The sequence below is a fragment of the Rhinoderma darwinii genome, chromosome 7, assembly GCF_050947455.1.
Source record: "Rhinoderma darwinii isolate aRhiDar2 chromosome 7, aRhiDar2.hap1, whole genome shotgun sequence".
In the NCBI taxonomy this organism is placed as follows: Eukaryota; Metazoa; Chordata; class Amphibia; order Anura; family Rhinodermatidae; genus Rhinoderma; species Rhinoderma darwinii.
Genome location: NC_134693.1, coordinates 103,324,453 through 103,342,141, shown reverse-complemented (window position 1 = coordinate 103,342,141; position 17,689 = coordinate 103,324,453). Strand labels below are relative to the sequence as shown.

Sequence of the window (17,689 nt, the reverse complement as noted above, 5' to 3'; positions counted from 1 at the left end):
CTCTCGATATGTTCATGTAGTCAGTGTTAGAAGTCATGGTGCTGTCTGCATAAAAACTGACGGAACATTGATAAGGAGCTCCGTGTGTCTTTAATAAATAAAGATGAAGGAACCGAGTACATATATTGCTCTGATTTGCTGATTTCGGGGAGCACAGCAAGTATATATATATATATATATATATAGTAATACTTGTATGGACGAGTGTGTGTAATATTACCCCCTCCCCGTGCAGCTACAGTAAATTTCTTGGTGAAGAGTAGTTGCTCATAGCAACCAATCAAATTCCAGCTCTTATTTCTCAGAGGTCTTTTGGAGAATGAAAGCAGCGACCTGATTGGTTGCTATGCCAACTGCTTAACATTTCAATAAATATACCCCATTGTTTTTGTTTTTTTCCATATGAAGAAAGCTTACGTTTCCCATATTGGCTTTAAGAGCAGCTTTCTTTAGGACTTTGTGTACAAAATAAGAATTTGAAGCTCTACCTGTGATCAAAAGATCCATAAATAGTAAACTACGTGAAAAAAGCAAACAGTAATGTGCACCCAGTTAATGGGGGAAGGAAACAATGAAAAAATAAACTAAAGGGGTTCTATAAATTTGTATAAACACCCTTCATTTGTTGTTACGTTATTGCTCAGGATGTTACTTATCCATACAAAATTGTTGACTTTATTGCATTCAGCAACAAATAAAACATTTCAACCAAAAATGAAGAAATCACAAGGAAAAATAGGTCATTGATTTGTCCTTTTCTGTAAAGTTGTAAAAAAGCATATTCAGATATTTATTTGTTATGTATATTTCTTAGGAAACTGGGTGACAACAAATATGGCCGCCATTACAGCTCCCAACATGGTAACACCCAGCTTTCTCAGGGTATGTTCACACGGCCTATTTACGGACGTAATTCGGGCGTTTTGGCTCCGAAATACGTCTGAAAATAGCGCCTCAATAGCGCTGACAAACATCTGCCCATTGAAAGCAATGGGCAGACGTTTGTCTGTTCACACGAGGCGTATATTTACGCGCCGCTGTCAAATGACGGCGCGTAACTAGACGCCCGCGTCAAAGAAGTGACCTGTCACTTCTTTGGCCGTAATTGGAGCCGCTATTCATTGACTCCAATGAATAGCAGCGCTAATTACGGCCGTAATTGACGCGGCGTTCAAGCGCCTGCACATGCCGGTACGGCTGAAATTACGGGGATGTTTTCAGGCTGAAACATCCCCGTAATTTCAGCCGTTACGGACCCCCGCCGTGTGAACATACCCTCAGAGCCCTGAAAGGGTAATCTGCCCAGTTAGGCTATGTTCACACACACTAGCAAAATAAGTCTGAAAATACGCAGCTGTTTTCGCCTGAAAACAGCTCCTGATTTCCAGACGTTTTTTCACAACTCACGTATTTCGCAGCATATTTTACGGACGTTATTGGAGCTGTTTTTCAATGGAGTCAATGAAAAACGGCACTAAAAACGTCCCAAGAAGTGACATGCACTTCTTTGACTCGGGCGTCTTTTTACGCGCCGTCTTTTGACAGCGACGCGTAAAATAACACCTCGTGGGAACAGAACATCGTAAAACCCATTGAAAGCAATGGGCAGTTGTTAAAACGCCCGAATTACGTCTGAAAACAGTGCGTGTGAACATACCCTTATGTAGCAAAAGTGTTCGTCTTTGTTAGGAAATATCAACATGTCAAGCCTATTGTAGGTGTAAGACTCTGTTCACATTAGCACTATGGCTTCCATTCATATTCCAGGGCCACGACAGTTATGTAAGATCCATTTTCGAATGTAACCCAACAAATCCAGACAGACCGATTGACTGACGGCTTTCATCAGGGGTTCTGGTATTTTTGACAGCAAAAATAGCGCTGCAGACTACACTATTCTTGTCTTCAAAATACATTGTCGTCTATAGACGTATATTTGCGTCTATGAACAAATAATCTCCCCTCAGTCTAACTATTCCTTTCTATATTTACATTTTCAAAATGACTGCATTTGGCAAGTGCGGTTCCCCGTAGAGTAGTTAAATGTAAAAATGCATTTACACATAGTAATTATTAGTAACGGAACATTTGAAATAATCTAAAATGACAATACTTTCTTTACATAAATGTAATCTATAATATATATGTAATATAATGTGAACTAGAATTCTCATTTGTGAAATTGATTTATTCATACCTTAAAATCCATGATAGCTCATAATACCATAACAAATAAAAGAACATCTCTAATCAACAATAGCTTATTGGTCATCGCTTTATCTAGTATATGTGGGCCTGAATATGTAAGGCTCTGTTCACACTTAGGCCTTATTCACACGAACGTGTTGATTGAACGGACCGTGTGAAGGGTCCGTGAGAAAATAGGACGTGTCCTATTTTTTCACGCTTCACGCATCCCTCCATAGACTCTAGTCTATGGGGGATGCGTGATATCGTGTCCCGCGGCGCAGAGCACGGGTGCACCTCGGAAGTTAAAAACGGCAGTTTTTCACGTCCGAGATGTGCAACGCCCATGTGAATTAGGCCTTAAGTTGTTATTTTTACAGTGGAGTTCCAGCTTTGAAAACACTGGAACTGGATGGACCCCATTATAAGTCAATGGGATCTGTCAGGATTCTTCATGATCCTTTTAAAAACGAATCTGACGTTAACAACGGTATCCATGCCTGTAGAGAGAACAGAACATAAGTGTGTGTGTGTGTGTGTGTGTGTGTGTGTGTTCATAACATTGAAACTTTATTGTATGGATAGGTTGGAAAAGAGGGTCAATGTAACTTCAATCATTTCCTATCGGGAATAAGTCGCAAGCATCATTGTAACAGTCACAAAGTCTTTGAGAAATTTTGCAATGGTCACAAAGTCGTTTGCAACTTTTTCCCTATAGGGAACAATTGAAATTGCAACCACAATGTAGTCCGATCCTTAGGGTATGTGCACACACACTAATTACGTCCGTAATTGACGGACGTATTTCGGCCGCAAGTCCCGGACCGAACACAGTGCAGTTAGCCGGGCTCCTAGCATCATACTTATGTACAATGCTAGGAGTCCCTGCCTTTCTGCAGGACAACTGTCCCGTACTGTAATCATGTTTTCAGTACGGGACAGCAGTTCCATGGAGTAGCAGGGACTCCTAGCATCGTACATAAGTATGATGCTAGGAGCCCGGCTCCCTGCACTGTGTTCGGTCCGGTACTTGCGGCCGAAATACGTCCGTCACTTACGGACGTAATTAGTGTGTGTGCACATACCCTTACACTTCATTCACACTTGCGTATTTAGGTCAGTATTTTTCTTCGGTATTTATAAGCCAAAACTAGGAGTGGCGCCTACACAGTGAAAAAGTATAAGGCCTCATGCCCATGACTATTGTTTTCCAAAGTGTCCTATCCGTTTTTTTTGTGGATAGCGCACTGAACCATTAATTTCTATGGGGCCATGCACACATCTGTTTTTATTGCAGATCTGTGTATCTGTTCCGCAAAATTATAGAACATGTCCTATTCTTGCTCGTTTTTGCGGTTCGTCTCACCCATTCTAGTGCATGGGTCTGCAAAAAAGCGGACAGCACACGGAAGCCACTAGGATCCATTTTTTGTGGTCCGCAAAACAAGAACGGTCGTGTGCATGAGGCCTAATGGAAAGATTTGTACCTCTTTTGTGTTTTGGGCACACTCCTGATTTTGGTTTACAAATACTGATGCAAAATACTAACCAAAATTTGGCCGTGTGATAGTGGCCTTATTGTCAGTTTCTAAGGGACATAGACATTTTGTTGAAGAGAATGTGTCAGCCATTTTGAGGCCTCAAAACTGCTGACAGCGCGATATAGGGAAAGGGGGAGTGCAATGTAACGTTACCTTTTGTCTCGATCAAGTATCACTATCTGCTCTGAGTGACAGTTTTAGCGATGAATCAGGAGACCTCTAGAGCAGTCACTCAGAGCAGACGGGCAGCATGGTGTAAGGAAAGTCAAGAAGCACTTGCACATTAAAACCCCGTGCACACGACCGTAAAACCGCGGACTGTAACACGGTCCGCAGTTTTACGGACCCATTCAGTTCTATTGGCCACAGACACGTTTCCGTATTGCTACGGATGGGTGTCCGTGCCATAGAACTGTGCCAAGAATTATGGAGCATGTCCGTTTTTTCGTGTTTTATGGGCCGTACTCCCATATCTTGCGTGCCCGCAATCGTGGGCCGCGATTACGGGCACGGTTGTGTTCATGGGGCTTAAGTATCCGCCTCGCCTTAGTGCCATTTGCGACCGTGGCGCTGGTGATATTAAACATCAATTACAGACAAAAGATATAGTTACAGTGCCCTCCTCCTCCCCTATATTGCACTGTCATCAGTATTAGGCCGGATTTACACGAGCGTGTGCGTTTTGCGCGCGCAAACGGTACTTAACAGCTCCGTGTGTCACCCTTGTATGATGCGTGGCTGCGTGATTTTCGCGCAGCCGCCATCATTATGACACTGTTTGTATGTTTGTAAACAGAAATGCACGTGGTGCTTTTCTGTTTTCATTCATACTTTTCACTGCTGTTTCGCGAATCACGCACGTCACACAGAAGTGCTTTCGTGTGCTGCGCGTGATTTTCACGCACCCATTGACTTCAATGGGTGCGTGATGCGCGAACAACACACACATAATGGACATGTCGTGAGTTTTACACAGCGGACACACGCTGCGTGAAACTCACGGACAGTCTGCACGGCCCCATAGAACAACATAGGTCCGTGCGAGGCGCGTGAAAATCACGCGCGTTGCACGAACGTATATCATGTTTGTCTAGATGTCAATGTTTGTCAATGTCAGCCATTTAGTGCCACGGGCAAAAAACAGCGAACTACGCTTTTTCTGCCTCCCATTGATGTCAATGGGAGGTCAGAGGCGTAAACGCCCAAAGATAGGGCATGTCCACTCGCGGGGAAAAAACTCCTCCGCCTCCCATTGAAATGCCTGATGAAGACCACAGTGCGTGGTTGAAACGCGTTGCAGCAACTGAATTTTTATTTGTTTTAATAGCATATTGAATAAAATCGTTGTATTAAACTCAGACGATTTTGTGAAAATACTAGTTCAAATTCACACCTGAGCGCCCGTTCAGAGAAGCAATTTTTTCTTCCAAGTTTGCATCCCATTGAAATCAATGAGAGGCATTTTCGGCCGTTTTTTGGTGCGTTTTATGATGTGGATTCCGCGGTAAAAAAATCGGCAAAAAAACTCTGTGTAAACTCCCCCTTAAGGTCTCAAAACTGCTGACAGGTTTTTTCTCTAAATACAAAAAACAGTCTGATTTGTCTTTTCTATTTGTGCAATACTTTCATAACTAATATAAGCAAGACACAATTAGTTGTTCCCTGAAAATCCATCAGCAGTTTATTCTGCAATTTTGGAATGAATTCATCAAATAAACTTGATTAATGAGCACAGAAGAGCTAGAATCTAACATCATTGTAATATATCTTCTTTTGCTGTTTCCATTGTTTTTGAGTTTATTTTTATTCTAAAAAGTGTAAAATAAATTCTCTGGCTGTTAGAAGACCATTAGCAAGCAGGCTGATCGTATTACTCTTTTATCATTATTATTTTTATTTAAATGGCTTTAGACCAGGCTGCAGAAATCTTCAAGATATTATTAACGAATCAGACTCACAGTCATTCAAAACAGTAATGTAGCGCCCCCTGCCGCAGTTGCGATGTTGCTGAATACCAAGCTGACATGCAATTTTGCCGCAAATTGGCGTGGTTTTTAAATGATTGTTAGGCCAGGATCACACACACAGTTTTGATGCAGTTTTTGTGAACGTTTTTGGCTCAGTTTTTTTAGTCAAAGGGTATGTTCACACGGCTTATTTACGGACGTAATTCGGGCGTTTTCCGCCTCGATTTACGTCCGAAAATGCGGCTCGATAGCGTCGGCAAACATCTGCCCATTGAAAGCAATGGGTTTTACGTTGGTCTGTTCCCACGAGGCTTAAATTTACGTGTCGCTGTCAAAAGACGGCGCGTAAATAGACGCCCGCGTCAAAGAAGTGCCTGTCACTTCTTCAGACGTTAAATGGAGCCGTTTTCCATTGACTCCATCGAAAAACAGCTCCATTTACGTCCGTAATTGACGCAGCGAAAAAGCGCCTCAACATGCCATGACGGCTGAAATTACGGAGCTGTTTTTTCCTGAAAACAGCCCCGTAATTTCAGCCGTAACGGACGCTGCCGTGTGAACATACCCAAACTCAGAAGTGGACACAAAAGACAGGAGATGCATCAGTCTTTTCTTTATACCTTTCCTTGCATTTGGATCCACTTCTTGCTTTGGTTCAAAAAACTGAGCCAAAAACGAAATAAAAAAACTGCATCAAAACTGTGTGTGTGATCCGGACCTAAGGGTGGATTCACACGCATTAGATTTTGATGCAGAAACTTCTGCGACTGAAAATCAGTTCCATTCATCTGACAGGAGCGTGCAGAAATCCATACACTTGCTGCAGAAACAACCACATTCAGATGAATGGGACTGATTTTCAGCTTTTGGAGCTTTATGTAAATATGGCTAACACTGTATTATTGTGGATTCGATAAGATTATCGGAACCCTTTTTCCGTTTATTTGTTAGAGTGTTTTTTTTTTATTTTAATAAAGATTTATATAAACAGAAAAAAAATATATACCTCTCATTTAGTGGGTTATGACCATTTTGCTTTTTATCATCATCATAGTAGGAAGTAACTAGTACTTAGGTATGACACATACCTTACCGGGGTTGTAACTAGCTACTTCTGGACTTTCAACTCACTAGGTATCTTCACAGATTCACTTTCAGATTTACTCCACCTAAGCTAGCCATAGACATAATAATTTTCCAAACAATGACAACGGTTATTAGTGATCATTTCTATATCTAAGGCACTAAACAATTGATTTAAGCAATAGAAATCTGTTCCACTAGCGATAGTATAGATTGGACCTGCTTCAAAGTTATTCACGGCCAATAGTTGTTATCACTCTTGAGAGGCAACGTAATGTGATGATTTTTGCACCACTGAGAACATTTACCCATAAAAAAAATTAAATGCTTGTCTGATAAGGTAAAAGTCCATATCTGTGGTTTGCTGTAGGTATATATAAGCCTTTTAGATATAGTATTCATATACAGTATATATAGTATGATATAAAGTAATAAATAATAACAATCATTTTTGAGTTCTCATAAAATAAATTTCTTAGTTACACCTCTTTCTAGGAAAGTTGGATGACAACTACTCTCCATCCACTCCAGTGCTGCCACATAACTAGGCAGATATGCAGAGCATAACTGTAATTCATAGTGCCCTATAGCAAAATTAGGAATGGACCCTCACCACCTGGTTAACAGTAAAGGTCCTTTTAGATGGGCCAATAATCGGACAAACAAGCGTTCACATGATTGTTTCTTTCCCGATCATTGCCATGTGTAAACAGGGCACAGATCAGTCGATCATCGGCTGATCGTATCATTTATGCAGCATTACGTATTGGAAATGTATGAGGACAAGCCATCGTAGTAACAATCGCTCGTCCCCATACATAGCTCCTTATGAAAGAAGCAAACAAGTGCCGATTAACGAGCCGTCTTGCTGAACGTTGCTTGTTTTACGCCCAGAATTGGCCGGTGTAAAAGGACCCTTAGGCCAGGATCACACACACTTTTGTATGCTGTTTTTGATGTATCAGTCTTTTCTTTATACCTTTCCTTCAGTTTGGATCCACTTCTGGCTTTGGCTCTAAAAATGTAGCCAAAAACAGCATCAAAACTGTGTGTGTGACGCTGGCATTTACCTAACTTCAATAATGCAAACAGTAGCTAGCATAAGTAATTTTAACCTCAGCAGAAATCAAATATGGATAGACACATATCAGAACTTCTGCGCAAAGGAGACCTACATGTAACGGCTTTGGTCGCGGAACACCGCCGCCCCCATTGTCGGACGACCACGACCGCAGACTCCTGGCCTCCTCGGAGACGCCAGCTCGCATGGCCATCCTCCCCTAGACTGTGTACTTAGGTGCCTGCACGCACGTGCTCGTCACCGGCCTTAGAGGGCCAGCATGTGCGAATACTAAAAGTTCCCTAACTAATCCCCAGATCACCCTGGACTATAAAAAGAGCTCCGCCCTTCCACTCCTTGCCTGAGAGTTGTTGTTGTCTACCCATGTTGGTATTGCAAACGGTCCCTTAGTTGTATCCTGCTCCCAGTGTTCCCGTATCCTGCTTCCTGTATCCTGTTGCTGTGTTTTTTCCTGTAGCTAAGTCGTTAGTTAGAGTCGTGTGTATCATCTGCCGCATCTGCTATCATCTGCCACATCTGGTATTTGCCACGTCTGGCGTCATCTGCCACATCAAGCTCGATCCGAGCCAAAGCTAAAGACTTTGCATAGACTTTATATAGACTGTGATTTGGCCAGCTGCCACTCCGCTATGGCGGAGCGGCCTAGTGGGTCCACATACCCCTAGATCGTGACACTACATAGTAGTGTTCTTGCACATGAGTGGGCCTTTTTATCCTCTGGGCACCAAGCTTTGCAGAAACAGATCCTACTGAAAATAGAATAGTATTTATTTATATATATATATATATATATATATATATATATATATATATATATATATATATATATGTATATATATATATATATATATATATATATATATATATATATATATATATATGCATGCAGAATGACACTTGTAGGAATGTTTTAATTTAGTGCATTTACATATAAATCAAAGGAAGTGGTGCTCTGGAAATACCCAGTAAAGTAACTTCTAATTTTTCGTGCAGCTTTACTCACAATTAATGTGCACCCTAACTTGTGAAACAGTTTCAATAGTAAGTGAAAATGTTTTAAATGTGTGTTTAGAATTGCTTAACTCCTGATAAGACATGCTTACTTGTCACATGTTCAGTGTCGTCCTTAGCAAGCAATATAAAATAACATTAGAACTGGCGCTGCAATTAAAGCTGGTGCCAGTTGGGTGCGCTGTGGTGTTGAATGTTAACTCTTGCAGAGACGGCTATACAAGTAAGGAAGTAAAGAGACAAAAATGCTTAATTTATCTGTATACAAATGTAATCAAAGTTTAAGTGACACTTTCAATTTACCTACAGTTCTTATCAAATTCCAATATATCTTAAATTCAAAGCTCTTATTAACTACCATATGACACCCTACAGACATCTCAAATATATTTCTGCACCTGTCTTACAGACACAAATCCCAGCCCAACTGCCAGTTTAATGACCCAAACATTATAGACACCAGAATAACAACATTATAGAGCTGTGGTTAGGTCGGGATTTGCACGTGTGAAACTGGCCTCAGACCTCGTTCACATGAGTGTTGTACAAATCCGTAATGTAGCCTTCTATAGACTTCTATGCGGCACTACTGCACCTCGGTATACCTTTTATTTAATACAGATGTTTAGAGAGGTATTTTCCTGTCAGATTCTGCAGGCTCTATAGTACGAAGACACAGGGATTCTGTGTGCCCCTGTACAGCCTCTGTGCACACGACTCTGTCCTTATTAATCAATATATGTAGAATAGAGTATTAGAATAAAATAGAGAGTACCTTTATTGTAAACTGCATTTCTGTTCAGTCTTAGGCTGGGTTCACACGAGCATGTTACGTCCGTAATGGACGGAACGTATTTCGGCTGCTAATCCCGGACCGAACACACTGCAGGGAGCTGGGCTCCTAGCATCATAGTTATATACGATGCTAGGAGTCCCTGCCTCGCTGCAGGACAACTGTCCCGTACTGTAATCATGTTTTCAGTACGGGACAGTTGTCCTGCAGCGAGGCAGGGACTCCTAGCATCGTACATAACTATGATGCTAGGAGCCCGGCTCCCTGCACTGTGTTCGGTCCGGGACTTCCGGCCGAAATACGTTCCGTCCATTACGGACGTAACATGGTCGTGTGAACCCAGTCTAAGGGGATGTTCACATGCTTAACAAAAAACGGCTGTAAAATATGGAGCTGTTTTCAAGGGAAAACAGCCCCTGATTTTCAGCCGTTTTTTATGCATCAACCGTTTTTTATGCGTTTTTTACGGCTGTTTTTGAAGCTGTTTTTCTATTGGGACAATGAAAAACGGCTCAAAAAGTGACATGCACTTCTTTTTTTTTTTTTTAAACGCCCTGTGGGAACGGGATGACGTTTTCCCATTGAAATCAATGGGCAGATGTTTGGAGGCATCCAGCCTCCGTATTTTCAGCCATTTTTCGGGGTGTTTACAGCCCAAAAAAAGTGTGAACATACCCTAATAGGCTGGTAAACGAAAAGTGGTGCTTCAGCTTATTTGACTTCAGAGTCATAGCTAAGCTTTCCCTCACTCAGGGCAAAGAATTCAGTTTGCAGTTCTAGCCCCATTTCTAAATAACTTAGTCAAGGCAGAGTGTCTTGTTGGCGTACTCCTGGTATCCAGCATCTAGGATACTTGCCCCACTAGCCCCTTCACCCCTAGTAATGCCCCTAGGTGACTCTACAAGAAAATTCTTGGTAGTTGCATAAACAGGAATTCCCTCATACACACTCATCGCTTGCTCTATTTACACGCCTGAGAGATCTGATAATAAGGTCGCAGGGCTGTAAGGAATTAAAATATTCCACCTTTGTCCTGCAAACTCCTTAGCAGAATGCATTGTATATCTCCATATGAAGCAGCAGACACGAGACATGCTGTTGTAAAATAGCAAACTGGTTTACAGGGAAGCCATAAAGATTTTTAATTTCACCGCCTTCTTTACTATCGATTCACTTATAAAGTCAATTTAAAATCGAACTTTATTATAAATATTATTTAATTAAAAGAAAATGATTGTCAGTTTTCTTATGCTTTCTAATAATACGACTGTATAGTGTGACTGCTGTTTATGCAGTTAGGGTATGTGCACACGATAGCAGGCATTTACGTGTGAAAAGACAGACTGTTTTCAAGAGAAAACAGCTGCCTCGTTTCACACGTAAAAGCTCCTCCTCGCATCATGCGAGGCGTCTTTGACGCTCGTAAATCTTGAGCTGCTCTTCATTGAGTTCAATGAAGAACGGCTCAAATTACGTTGCAAAGAAGTGTCCTGCACTTCTTTGCCGAGGCAGTCAATTTACGCGTCGTCTGCACAGTACGTCGGCAAACCCATTGAAATGAATGGGCAGATGTTTGCCGACGTATTGTAGCCCTATTTTCAGACGTAAAACGAGGCATAATACGCCTCGTTTACGTCTGAAAATAGGTCGTGTGAACCCAGCCTTACCTTCATCACAGGGGACCCCGTTTCACTTCCCAACACTTCAAAAATATAAAGATGGTACATAAATTCCTTTTCATTTTGTTCAAGCCAAATAAAACACCAGTTTGTTGACAATCCATCTCATTGTTTTAGTAAGGTCATCAAGGCGGATCTGAAACTGTATTACCAGTGAGATATATCAATGGATTTGCAGATTTCTTTAAAAAAAATCATCAACAAATGTGTGTTTGTGGTTGACTGTCAGTTTCTCCCCCCCCCCAAGGCAATCTTTATATAAGCTATTAATGTGAGCTTGTCACACTAATATCTTGAAATCCTTGAAAAAAAAAAAAAAAATAGGTATAATGTGCTTGAACTAGGCAGACTATTACAATGTTATGATACGACAAAAGCTTTAAAGGAGCACAATATGCATGAATATGGATCAGGGTTAGGGTTTAAATGCGTCCCGTGAATGGGGGTTCAAATATCTGGAGATCTGTAATAGCTAGGATATAGCGAGCGTGCAGGAATGAACCTGCTGCTTGTAAAATCATGCACATGAGATAGCTGTTGGCCGAATGCACATAACTATTTCCCCTAATTCAGAGTGTGCCTGTTTATTTCAATGGGTGGAGGGGAAAAAGACACTGCTAGACACCTGAGAGTGGCAATTCTTCTTTGGGAACAAAAGTTTGGGCATGCACAACATGCTCAAAACTTTTTCCCCTGACATTTGCCAATGGGAGGAGTCGGGAGGTTGTGAACCCTGCTACAGATATATTATAGGGTTGCAAGTCAGTCCTGCATTGAGAATTACACTTTTCTGGAGGGGATGGAGGTGGAGAAAAATTGGGAATATGTATTAATAGTAAGAAGGCTTCTAAATCGTCGGAATGGGGCAGGGTGCAATTAAATAAAAAACTGTACATCTGACAACGTTGATGCTTAACGTCAAACCCTGCTGCTTTGTTTACCAAATAGAGCCTAAATACAGAGGCGTACGCAGAAATCATAGGGCCCCTTAGCAAAATTTAGACTGGGCCCCACTCCCACTGAGAGCTCTGGCAAATGTAGTTTAACGTGGCACAGGGTTAATGTGGCGTTGTTTTCTCTCACTTTTCTAACAAGAAAAGTGGTAGAGATTGTGAGTGTGCCACAAGTGAATGACACTATGTGCAACTCTAGAGCCCGATACACTTTTTCCGTCACTATTGGACAGGTTGGATAAAGTGAAACGGTCTTCAAAAATTCAGCTCAGAAGCCATGTTTTTCAAAGCATTTATGCGAGAAAACTGGCATAAATACATTGATAAATCTTCCCCAGTGAGCTCCAAAGCCTCTCCTTCCCATTACACTGTAAAAACTCTGGCTGCCTGCCTCTACCACTAGGTGGAGTTGAACGCATACAGAATTTATACAGTTGCTATTGAACTCAATGGGAGCAGTAAAAATCTCTATGCAGGCAGCTCCCCATAGTGGTGGCTGAAGGCAAATACTGAAACTGTGTTGGGAAACAAGAAACAGTTCAGTGCTTCAGGCTTCCTTCCACCATGGGCCCAATAGCAGTGACAGAGTCTGCCTCCATAGAAGGTACGCCACTGCCAAAATAATATAATCATGAAGTGCCTAAATAACACTTTCAGACAGTTACCTAAATAACTCTGTCCAGTTTATAAGTTACAAAATGTAGCGCAAACTGTGCAACACCTTCTGGCATGAAGTGTAAGGGTGCAAGTTCCAAGGGCCATTAGGGCCAGTGGTACACAGGTCGCACACCCTCATAGGCCCCCATACACAGATCGTTGGTCGATCCTGCCAAAATAATCTGGTAGGAAAGACTTTTATCTAATATGTACAATTGCACAATAATGACATCACACTAGACAGAGCTATCGATACAAAATAGGCCACCAGTGATGTTTTCATATATGGTGGCAGGTGACTGCTTTGGATGGTAGGTAATATCGTTTTTGCACGAGGGCCCAGCAACTTATAGCTATGCCCTGGGCCGGACTGGGACACAAAATCAGCCCTGGCATTTTAAAGCATACAGGCCCACCCTTCAGCTTGAGGGCCCACCCTTCATCTATACAAAAATATTGAACATTGTTTTTTAAATGTTGCCTTCCTGTTGTGCTACTCAAATAATTCATAAATCAATAAATCTCCTCCAAAAAAAGCTAAATGTGTGCCGGATGTAATGAGCTGAATGTATACACTGGCCACAACTCTCTTACAAGAGCAGTGTCTGCGTACCCATTATAACATTTTTGAGCGCCACAGAAGGAAGGCAGCAGGAATGGGGACCTGATGGAGATGAGTCAATGGTGACGATACCGGGAAATGGACTCTCCCCAGTAATAATTACATTTCTGGTAACAAAATATTACAGAAATGTTAAAGGGGTTTTCCGCTGTCTGAAAACTGATGACCTATCCACCGCTGCTCCAGCGCCGCTGCTTCATTGATCCCAGACGTTCTTTGCTTACTGAGCAGCAACGATGACGTCACGATGAAAGACGTGACTGTTGCAGCCACTGTTGAGGCAAATGATGGCCGCGGTGGTCACGTGTGTCGAGACTGCTCAGTAAAGATTGGTAGGGATTACTGGAGCGGAGACACTAGATTTAAAATGTAAGTAATGCTTCTCATATGTTTGTATGCAATTCGACACTGACGTGGCCTATTTTTTCTTTATCCCGGATAACTTCTTTAATAAGAACTGTGTAGGGGCAAGCCAACCAGCCCACTTGGCACTAGCCCATCTGGTATTTGCCAGAACAGCAGATGGCCAGTCCGGTCTTGGCTATGGCTCTCAACTCTGTACAGGGGAGGGGAACAGAGATATGTGGAATAGGCAGCCCCTGAGGGTGCCTGTCATGATCTAGGGCTATGTGCTGCCTGGCCAAATTACAGTCTATGCAAAGTCTATCGAAGAGGTTCGTAGCGCAAGGGTACCTGAGATAGTTCAGATGGCAGCAGAGGCTCTGGCACGGATGGGGCTAGATGTGACAGGTTGCGCCAGACGTGGCGCATGGCACCTGGAGTTGCAGATGGCACCAGACGTGGTGTATTCCGGGCAGGCGTGGCAGGTTGTGCCAGACGTTTGCAGATGATACTAGGGATGGCAGATGACACCAGATGTGGTGTATACCAGCAAGCGGTACAACACGACTCCGACACGAGGTAGGCTCAGAAACAGGCACGGGAACACTGGGAGAAGGAAAACACTAACGGGACCATTTGCAATATAAACATAGGAAAACTACAACAACGCTCAGGCAAGGGGTGGAAGTTTTATAGTCCAGAGTGCTCTGGGGATATGTTAGGGAACTTTTGAGAGTGCGCGCGCTGGCCCTTTAAGGCTGGGGACGAGCGCACCCTATCACACAGTGCAAGACGGGAAAGCCGCGCCAGCTGGCGTCTCTGGGGCGGGAGACACTGGCAGATAACCAGGAAGCTGTGGTCGCGGCCCTTCGCCGAAGTTGAGCAGCGCTTCGTGTCTGCAGACGTAGCAGTAGCCCCCTTACCCCCCTAGGAATTTTTTAATGAGGGTAGGTGCATTAAGATTCTCTTCTGGCTCCCAAGACCTCTCTTGGGGACCAAACCCTCTCCAGTCAACCAGATAGAAAGTCCTCCCTCCTACTCTCTTGAGGTCCAGAATCTCCTTCACCTCGAATACATCAGAAGAAACACTGGGAGCAACTGCAGAACCAAGAGCTTTACTGCAGCAGTTCAGGACCACAGGTTTAAGGAGGGATACGTGGAACGAGTTGGGAATGTTGAGAATAGGAGTTAACTGAAGTTTATAGGATACAGGGTTAATCCGTTGTAGAACCTCGAAAGGGCCGAGGGACCTGGGAGCGAATTTGTCGGTAGGCATCTTGAGTCTAATGTTTCTCGAAAACACCCAGACTTTGACTCCAGGAGAGAATTGAGGAGGAACTCTTCTTCTTTTATCAGCATGCATTTTCATGCGGCCTACTGCTTGGAGAATCGCAGCCTTAGTTTACTGCCAGATGTGAATAAAAGAGCCAAAAGAAGAGTTAGCTGCAGGTACTTGAGTCATGATTGGCAACGGAAGAGGAACTCGGGGATGCTGGCTGTACACAACGTAGAAAGTAGACTCACTTGTATGATTGTTGTACGAGAATTCCGCCTAAGGCAGAAGTTCTTCGCAATTGTCGTTTGGGTGGAAACAAAATGATAACTCTCTAAAATTTGGTTGGTGCTCTCCAGTTGACCATTGGACTGAGGGTGATAGGCAGAAGAGAAGTCCAGTTTAACGTCTAGCAGGTTGCACAGGGCTCTCTAGAACTTGGATGTAAACTGTACACCCCGGTCCGAGACAATATGTAGAAGAAGTCCGTGTAGCCGGAAGATGTGCAAAATGAACAGACTTGCCAGGCGAGGAGCAGACAAGAGGCCAGTCAGTGGAATAAAATGTACCATTTTAGAGAAACGATCCACTACTACCCAGATCGTAGTACACCCAGCTGAAGGAGGAAGGTCAGTGATAAAGTCAATAGCGATATGCTGTCAAGGAGCATTAGGAACGGGTAGAGGTAGGAGCAGACCAGTAAGTTTTGGAGCGGGAAGACTTGTTCGAGGCACAGTTCGTACATAAAGAGACATAGTCTGCAACATCTTTAGGCAGCGTAGGCCACCAGTACTGACAGGCTATGAAGTCCTGAGTCTTTCGAACACCTGAGTGCCCCGCCAATTTAGATCTGTGACCCCAGCGGAGAATTCTCTTCCTGTCTGTAAGGCGGACAAAAATCTTTCCAGGAGGAATGTCTCTAATTTGTAACGGGCTAGCGATAATAATCCTAGACGGGTCTATAATATATTGAGGAATCTCTTTAGAGTCATTAGTCTCAAATGATCGAGACAGGGCGTCAGCCTTCAAATTCTTATCAGCAGGATGGAAGTGAAACAAGAATTGAAATCTAGCGAAGAATAATGATCACCTGGCTTGCCGAGGATTTAGTCGTTGTGCTGACTGTAAGTAATTATTAGAGTAGAGCCTCCAATTTTATTTCATATTATTAATTAATTAAATTTGTTGTCCTTCCATTCTCTGGTGTACACAACCTATTGATTCATAGAAATTGTAGGTATGGGGAAAGAAGGAAAAGTAGAGCACGGTGGGTCAAATGTCGCCTTCAATTATTTATATTGATACCGACTAGTGTAATAGGAGAAAGATTTTGCTGTGCAATGTCCCCTTTTATTGCCACATTTTTTAATTGTTTATTATATATACAAAGTGTATTAGTACCATAATACTTTCACAACTTTATTATAGATTCCTTATTTGTATTATTTTCAAATTCCATTGGTTAGGAGGCCTATTTGTGGCTTTTCTCCTTCAATGGAAATAAGAGAGGGAGTGCTCCGAGGGTTTGTATTTTGACTGTGATATCCCCTGCGTGTGCACACTGCAAATGGTTATAGCCTGTCTCAGTAAACAGCTGACTGGTCACCGAGTGCGTCTTTGTTATGTATGTTCCCAGCGTTGCCGCTCCGATCTCTAGTTGAGCAGCAGCGCTAGGATAACAGCTTTCGCTGCGTTCAGACAGACTGCCCGTTGGTAGTCAACACTACTGACTGGTGGGGTTTAAAGATTGCTGGCTGTATTACGCCTGCATTATTCGGAGTATCAGCCGTGAGTGCCGTGACGTCATCAGCACTCGACGGCTAAGTGGCGTGTAGTGATATCGCCACTACTCTCGTTCGTTCCCACTATGTCAGGAGCGAACCTCTAGATGCGGTAGGATTAGTTTTTTATTTATCATTGAACTAATCTCTCCCTCAGTTATCTTTCCCTACTATCAGGGTCGGTATAGTCCCGACGTACGTTTCACTGAACTAAGTCAGCTTCTTCCGGGGGCGGGAGCATTTTGTTTCTGGTGCTTTTTATAGGCCAGATTTGACTGACATTGGTTCTAGCCAATCAACTCAAAGGGTAACTTGTTTCATTGTATCCTTTATTGGGGATACGGTGATGTGAATGTTTGTTACATTTGTAACATGACTTTTATCATCAGAAGATTTCATACAAGAGCATTTTCAGCAGTTTTTAAATAGATTAGTTAGATTTATAAGCGTTTATAGTGTGTTTTCAAATTTGCACTTATATAGTTTGTTTTTAATTTTAGTAGACAGAGAGTTATTCCATTAAGTTGATATCTATTTTTCACTTCTATATTTATTAATTTTTAAATATATTATATTAAAATATCGTCAAAAATGTTTATTATTATTTTTATTTTTATTATATTTGTTATTTCTGTTATTTTTAATTGTTATGTTGTTTTATTAATTTTGTGTTTTTACATTTATCTTCATTTTTTGTTTTGTATTGTTTTTGATTTTTA

The 17,689-nt window shown here is 42.2% G+C and overlaps 1 long non-coding RNA gene across 2 annotated transcripts in view; it reads left to right on the top strand.

Moving 5' to 3' along the window:
- LOC142658058 (uncharacterized) overlaps window positions 1-17,689 on the top strand; it is a 204,097-nt gene that overhangs the window by 108,849 nt on the left and 77,559 nt on the right. The gene's annotated exons all lie outside the window — the stretch shown is intronic.